This window comes from Aphelocoma coerulescens, chromosome 13 (assembly GCF_041296385.1).
Source record: "Aphelocoma coerulescens isolate FSJ_1873_10779 chromosome 13, UR_Acoe_1.0, whole genome shotgun sequence".
Lineage (NCBI taxonomy): Eukaryota > Metazoa > Chordata > Aves > Passeriformes > Corvidae > Aphelocoma > Aphelocoma coerulescens.
In genome coordinates this window covers 33,589-41,183 of record NC_091027.1, presented here as the reverse complement: position 1 = coordinate 41,183, position 7,595 = coordinate 33,589, and the positions used below count along the sequence as shown (strand labels likewise).

The 7,595-nt window shown below is 48.8% G+C and overlaps 1 long non-coding RNA gene across 2 annotated transcripts; it reads left to right on the top strand.

Annotated features, from left to right (window-relative positions):
• Window positions 1–4,463: 4,463 nt before the first annotated feature.
• LOC138118069 (uncharacterized) lies at window positions 4,464–6,897 on the top strand. 2 transcript variants are annotated; one of them, XR_011154982.1, is made up of 3 exons: window positions 4,464–4,506; window positions 4,611–5,967; window positions 6,073–6,897. It is a non-coding gene; the product is annotated as an uncharacterized lncRNA (long non-coding RNA). The 2 variants fall into 2 exon arrangements; XR_011154983.1 differs by having other exon boundaries at window positions 4,470–4,506; window positions 4,590–5,967.
• Window positions 6,898–7,595: the final 698 nt, after the last annotated feature.

Below are 7,595 nucleotides of genomic sequence, written 5' to 3'. Positions count from 1 at the left end.
TTGTCGTCTCCTGTGTCACGGGTGCCTGCATGGAATGGCCCAGAGCTGCTCTGCCCTGCTGCATACTCTGGCATATAGGTGTAATAGAACAAGGCCCAAGGCCTTTAAATCTGTAATGTATGGTGTAGTCTGGCCTCTAGATGATATTCCTAGATTGTCCCAAGATGGCTGGAGCTGTGAAGTTCTCATGCAGCCCTTTGACTTTTGTCATCACTTTCTTGCAGATGCAGACAGATTAAATCCGTGGCAGAGCGCCCCATACCAGGTGAGGGGGTTTCCTGCAGGAAGGTCAGTCACCGTTTGTTTGCTGGGGCAAGTGTAATTGGTGGCTGTGTTACAGCATCGTTCTTTGTCTTTGTTTTTAGGAGGTAAAGCCAGATCTCAGCAGTCAAAGTCGAGTTAGTGAGGTAAGTGGTGACCGGTGTACTGAACTGGTTGTTATTGTTTCGATGCCAAGTTCTGTCACTCTAAGCTTTAACCATCCATGGTCATTTGTGTGCTTTAGGCAGTCCCCATGTATTATGGTGAAACTCCTTGCCAACTGGCTGATGGACCTGGCTCGCCGCTGTTGTTAGCCCGCCCGAAGTATTATAGGACTCTGTGACGAAGCCTTTACCTTTTCCATTTGAACGTGCCGTCCATGTTGCCTTCGGCAACGGCCGAGTAGTTGCAGTGAGTTGCGGAGGGAGGGAGGAGCGAGGGCCCGCTCAAGTTTCGGCAATGCCGCATCACCTCGTCTCCTCTTAACCCAGGTATACTCTGTGACGATGACGATGGCGTTGCCCTCAGAGCGTGGCCAAAGCGTGCGGCCTGAGGAGGCCAGCCTTTTTAGGAGACGGTGAGTGGCAGAATTGACAGGTTTTGGCTTAGGTGCCACTAAGTTCATGCACTGATGTTTGTCTGGTTTTCTTTATTGTAGCTGACTAAGAGAGAACCAGCCCGGTGAAGGCACGAGCTTCCCGCATGGTGATGCAGCCTTCTTTTGCACCCGAGGCAGATTGACATCCCCAGACATCCAAGAGATAAGTTGAGAGCTGTGACCCACAGTAGGGGTGAAAGTGGGGTGTTGAGTTGGGCCTCACCAGGAGGTATTTTTGAGTCAGATTTGGAGGTGGGGATACCCAAGAAGGGGCCCCTTAGGCCCCATAAAGCTTAAGTCTTGCTTTTGATCACAGTGCCGAGGTGCGCAGGGCAGAGCAGGCCTGGTACATGTCACCTGTCTATTGTGCGTTCTCTGTCTTTTGTGCATCGCGTGTCACAGGTCTTTTGCCTTAGCCCTTTGAGATGCTTATCGCAAACGCTGGGCATTATTCTTAGCGTCTCTGTTCTTGGTGTTCCTCAGTGTGGTGCCGATACCATTGATCCTTTGACTCGTGAGCTTGGAGGTGCATCAGGATCACGTCTCTCTTCAGCGAGGTTGAGTCGGGTGTCTTTTCAGGTCTTGTTCTGAGCTGCATTGTCAGCTGTGCCCTGCAATGATCCATTATAGAGGATGAAGGCTTGTAAGAATGTGAAGATAGCTGGAGGATTCCACCCGTCCAATTCTCGGGCATCCATCTTTGCGGTTCTTGGAATAAGCCCTTCTGTTATCATCCTCCTCTGCCAGGGTTCTTGCAGCCTCGTTGGCTCACCGTCGGTCTCGCCGTGGTCATCTCATTCCTCATTTGCTCGGTCCTTGTGATCATCTAGCCTAGAGTTTTCTCTCCTTGTTGTGTCCCCTTGTTTGTCATCTTCTGTGTCACGGGTGCCTGAGTGGGTTTGGCCCAGAGCTGCTCTTCCCTGATGCATACTGTGGAGTATGGGTGTAATAGGACAAGGCCTGGGGCTGTGGAATTTGTGGTGTAGGTTGTAGTTTGGCCTCAAGATGGTATTCCTAGACTGATACAGGATGGCTGGAGCTGTGAAGTTCTAATGCAGCTCTTTGACCTTTGTCATCACTTTCTTGCAGATGCAGACGGATTAAATCTGCGGCAGAGCGCCCCATACCGTGTGAGGGGGTTCCCACCTGAAGGTCGGTCACTGTTTGTCTTTGCAGGGCAAACATAAATGGTGGCTGTGTTACAGGATTGTTCTTTGTCTTTGTTCTTAGGAGGTAAAGCCAGATCTTAGCAGTCAAGGTCAAGTGAATGAGGTAAGAAGTCACTGGTGGAAAGAACCACTTGTTATGACTTGGGTGCCAAGTTCTGGTACAGCTCTAAGCATCCATTGTCATTTGTGTGTTTCAGGTAGTCCCCTTGTATTACACCAAACTCCTCGCCGACTGGCTGACAGACTTGTTTTGCCGCCCTCGTGAGTCCTCCGCAAGTATCATGGGACTCTGCAATGAAGCCTTTACCTTTTCCATGTGAAGGTACCGTCCCGGTAGCCTTTGGCGACGGCCGAGGAGTTGCGGCAAGTCGGGGAGGGAGGGTGGGGGAGCGAGGGTCCGCTCAAGTTTCAGCAGTCCCGCATCACCTCCTCTCCTCTTAACTAAGGTATACCCTGCGGTGATGGTATCGGCCGCGGGGCGTGGCCAAAGCGTGTGGTCCGAGTTCCCCGGCCTTCTTAGGAGACGGTGAGTAGTGGAACTGTTGGGGGCTTGGCCAATGTGCCACGAAGATCCTGTACTGATGTTTGGTTTTCTTTATTGTAGCCGTCTAAAAGACAAAAGCCCGGCGATGGTAGGAGCTTCCAGGATGGTGAGACGGTCTTCTTTTGCGTCCCAGGTGGATCCACATCTCAGGACGTCTGAGAGATAAGTCAAGGGGATGAAATCGGAGTATCGAGTCAGGCCTTGCCGGGAGGGATTTTTGCGTCAGCTTTGGAGATGGGGATACCCAAGAAGGGGCGCCTTAGCCCGCATAAAGTGAAAGTCTCACATTTGATGACAATGCTGAGGTGCGCAGGGTAGAGCAATCGCAGTGCATGTTGTGTCACTTGTCTATAGTGCATGCCATGTCTTTTGGGTGTCCTGTGTCACAGGTCTTTTGCCTTAGCCCTTTGATGTGCTTGCAGTCATGCTTTCCACCCTGAGTTCTCTCTCCTTGTTGTATCCTCTCGTTTGTCATCTCCTCTGTCATGGGTGCCTGCATGGGTTTGGCCCAGAGCTGCTCTGCCCTGCTGCATACCCTGGCATATCGGTGTAATAGAACAAGGCTTGGGGACTTGAAATTTGTAATGTAGGGTGTAGTTTGGCCTCTAGATGATATTTCTAGATTGTCAGAAGATGGCTGGAGCTGTGAAGTTCTCATGCAGCCCTTTGACTTTCGTCATCACTTTCTTGCAGATGCAGACGGATTAAATCCGTGCCAGATCGCCCCATACCGTGTGAGGGGGTTCCCACCTGAAGGTCGGTCACTGTTTGTCTTTGCAGGGCAAACATAAATGGTGGCTGTGTTACAGGATTGTTCTTTGTCTTTGTTCTTAGGAGGTAAAGCCAGATCTCAGCAGTCAAGGTCAAGTGAATGAGGTAAGAAGTCATTGGTGGAAAGAACCACATGTTATTCCTTGGGTGGTAAGTTCTGATACAGCTCTAAGCATCCATTGTCATTTGTGTGTTTCAGGCTGTCCCATTGTCTTAGGCCGTACCCCTCACCGACCGGCCGACGGACCTGTCTCGCTGCCCTCGTTAGTACTCTGTGAGTATCATGGGACTCTGTGACGAAGCCTTTACCTTTTCCATGTGAGGGTACCATCCAGGTTGCCTTTGGCCGAGGAGTTGCAATAAGTTGGGGAGGGAGGGAGGGGGAGCGCGGATCCGCTCAAGTTTTAGCAATGCCGCATCACCTTGTCTCCACTCAACTCAGGTATACCCTACAACGATGGCGTTGGCCTTGGAGGGCGGCCAGAGCGTGCGGCCCGAGGACTCCAGCCTTTTTAGGAGACGGTGAGTGGCAGAATTGATGGGTTTTGGCTGAGGTGCCACTAAGTTCATGCACTGATGTCTGTTTGGTTTTGTTTATTGTAGCTGACTAAGAGATAACCAGCCTGGTGAAGGCACCAGCTGCCTGCATGGTGAGGCGGCCGCCTTTTGCACCCGAGGCAGATTGACATCCCCAGACATCAAAGAGGTAAGTTGAGACCTGTGACCCACAGTAGGGGTGAAAGCGGGGTGTCGAGTTGGCACTCACCGGAGGTATTTTTGAGTCAGATTTGGAGGTGGGGATACCCAAGAAGGGGCCCCTTAGGCCCCATAAAGCTTAAGTCTTGCTTTTGATCACAGTGCCGAGGTGCGCAGGGCAGAGCAGGCCTGGTACATGTCACCTGTCTATTGTGCGTTCTCTGTCTTTTGTGCATCTCATGTCACAGGTCTTTTGCCTTAGTCCTTTGAGGTGCCAAGCATGTACCTTTTCACTTTGCACGTATTGTCCAGGCCACCTCCAGAGTCGGGTGAAGATTTGAGATGCGCCAGGGCAGCAGTGTAGAGGAGCCCTGGGGATTAATCTTCTGGAGGGTGATAGTCACGTTTTCTGTTTTGTCGTCTTAGGTACCATGAGCCGGTGTGGAGCCGAAGTTTGGAAACGGCCGGTAAGCAATTAGCCTTTGCAGTTATGAGGGAGGGGGGTGTTGCAGAAGGGGTCATTTTTGGGACGTCTCATTGCAGTCTGAAGTTTCTTTCTGAATTTTCGCAGCCTCCAAAGCAGACTACAGGGAATGTACTGATGTCCACAGCGCCCACGTGTTCTTTTCTGTCGAGGATGGATTTTTTCCTCTCATCTCTGAAAGCTAAGTGCTGGGACTGGTGGTTGGGAGAAGGGAAAAACCTTTGGAATCACAGGAGGCAATCTGAAGTTAGCTTAGAGGAGAGGGCTGTAGTGGGATGGGCCCCTTGGAAGTAAAGGGAGAGGGTTTCTCCTTAGCATCACCTGACCCTTTGCCAGGCAGAGCAGTTCCATACCCATGTTTTTGCAAGCTTTGTGCTTTGAGTCTTGATGTCATCGCAGATCTTTTTGCCTGAGGAGCCTGCCTTTGGGTCCGGAGCGGTCGCCCAGCAGTCATCACCTCTTTCTCTAGGCCTACTGAACTTCTTGAGTATCCTCTTAACAGCTTTGGCACTAACTTCTCGTAAGGAGTTGTTTCACTGTCACGTGTTATTGCTATAGAGCCGTCTTTCCTTTGGCATCATCACTTTCTGGCTCATCTTGCAGCAGGAATCTTGGGTCCATCAGGTGAAACTGCTGGGCAGTTTTAACTTCTCTCTGTGTTACGTAGTTTGTGTCTATGTTGTGTAGTTTGTGTCTGTCAGGGTCCCTTCCCCGCCCTGTAGCCCTGGGAGCCCTGAGGGAGGCACGGGATTTCCCTGCCCCTGGTCAGCCTCGTTCCCCATTGGTTGGTTTGCGTTTCCCTGCGCAGGCAAAGGAGCTCGGGGGCTGACTGTAACAGTTCCTCGGCAGATCCCGGCCATGCGGCTGGAGAAATAAACATCTCTGAAACATCTAGCAAGAATCCGTCTATATATATTTCTTTTCCACGGGACTCCTGGTTTGATATAGGCGTGTTGCAGTATCCCCACTGTAACATGTGTCCACCCTATTCTGTGTCCTAGGGCTTTGTTATGTCTTGATGCTTTATCGGCATTGTTCTGGGCCGTATTGGCAGCGGGGGGGGGGGTCTCTCCTTGTGTACTTTCCCAGATTGGGCTTATTCTGGCATCTTTACATTTTTACTTTTTGAGACCAGAGGAAGTGCAGGAGATGTTCTCATCCATCTTCCTTCTCACTTTTGGTAGTGCTTTCTGTTCACATCCTATTCCCTTAGACTTCTATATGGAGCATATTAGACCCTCCTCATGTGACTGTGGTAGTTCTGTAGGTTTTGTTGCCTTAAAGCATATCGGGCTCAAGAATTAATCTTCCAGAGAGTTATCTCAAGCCCTCTTGTCATCTTTGCTTATATTTGGCGCACCACCCTGTCCATGTGCTCTTTGCAGTTGGAGCTGCCCTGCCCTGGCAGGGTAATGGTTAAGAAGAACAGTTATAAAACTTAAAGGTTCATATCTTTTCTATGGGGTTTTGGGTAGAAAATGTATGGGCCTAGCGTGGAGATAACTCCCAGCCTTCTGCCCCTCACTGACCGCCTCATGTTGTCTCTTAGGTCCCTGAGGTGGCTTTGGATCTCTGTGGTCACTGATGCTACCAATTTTCCCAGAATCTACCGTTTGATGTCGAGGAGCAGCAGCTGGAAGATGTGCTGAAGCATCTTCATCCGTAGAGTTTTTTGAGTAAGGGCCACAGTCAGTGTGTAAGCTGAAGAGTGTGTGACTGTGTGTCTGTGAGAGTTGTCTGTCTTTCTGCTTCTGTCTGCCTGTGAGAGCATGTGTGGTGATGGGTTCTAATGTTGTATGTGAGATTTTTGCCTTTCAGGTTTTTCAACACATTTTTAAATTTTGAATTAAAAAAACCCCAGCCAGGTTTGTTCCCCCCCCCCCGGTTTTTTTTCCTTCGGTCCTGGCCGGTCTGCGAGGCGACGTTCATCGCCAAGGTTTGGGTGCGGACCGTGCCGGCGATGGGGTTTTGTGAGGCAGGATGATTTGGAGGCTCCTGGGAACCACATTCCCATAGAGCGCCGAGGGTTAGTGGAGCGGTCAAGATGAGAGCAAGGGTGGGTTTGTGGGTAAGCTAAAGGAGGTGTAGGTGGTGGATGACTGTTATGTTCTCTACATGTTGCTGTTTTGGGTTTCTTATAACAATAAAAGAAAATGTAATAAACTTTCTAGAAACAGTAGCATTGTTTTATTGTATTGATATGTATTTGGCTTGCATTGCCCTGTATTGTTCTGTATTGGTGTTTGCCACTGAATTTCCATGTATTGCTCCGTGTGTAAATTGGACTTTTGCCAGCATGTATATGGATTGTATTCGTACTTGTGTTTGTATACGTTATTTCCACATTTTGCTGAAGTGTAAATAAAAAAATTCAATGGAGAAAGAAGTTCCAAAGAACTCGCTCAGAACAGGGACAGAAGAGAAAGCGCAGACTTTCAATGCAGTACTCTAAAACCGGCGAGAGATTTAGTCTCTGTCGGAGCAAAAGCTCCTCTGGACTCAGGCCCAGAGGGAAGCCAAAGCACGGGGATTGAATTTAAACCTTTGGACAGGCTGAGATACATGAAGCCACACCAAAGTGAAATAGAAACATAGATTTTTAACTTCAGTAGAAATATATGCTAAGTGCCTTAAACATTAAAAAGCTGTAGCAGAGACCTTAAACACAGTTCTTGCTGCAGCAGTGTTACCTTTTCACAGAATTCTTTACTTTAGACAAAATATAGATAGAATTACACTGTTCATATTTTTTAGATAGACTGTTCACATAAACAATAAGAGCCGATAGAAACTGCATACGCAAATCTGTGTAATACCTATGTAGTACTTGTGTAAGGCTTACGACTGTTAAAATCAGGCCAGGATAGGTTAAGAAAAACTAGAATCGTGTATTAATCTTATTGGTCAGTTAACAAATATAATCCACACTTCCGTAAGAAAAAATATAGAGTGTATAGTACATTGTATAGAGTGCATCAAGTATAGTGTGTATAGTATATAAAGCATATAGAGTATATGGAGCATATAGAACATATAGAAGAGGCTGGTTTTGCCTGCTGTTGCTGCTTGGCT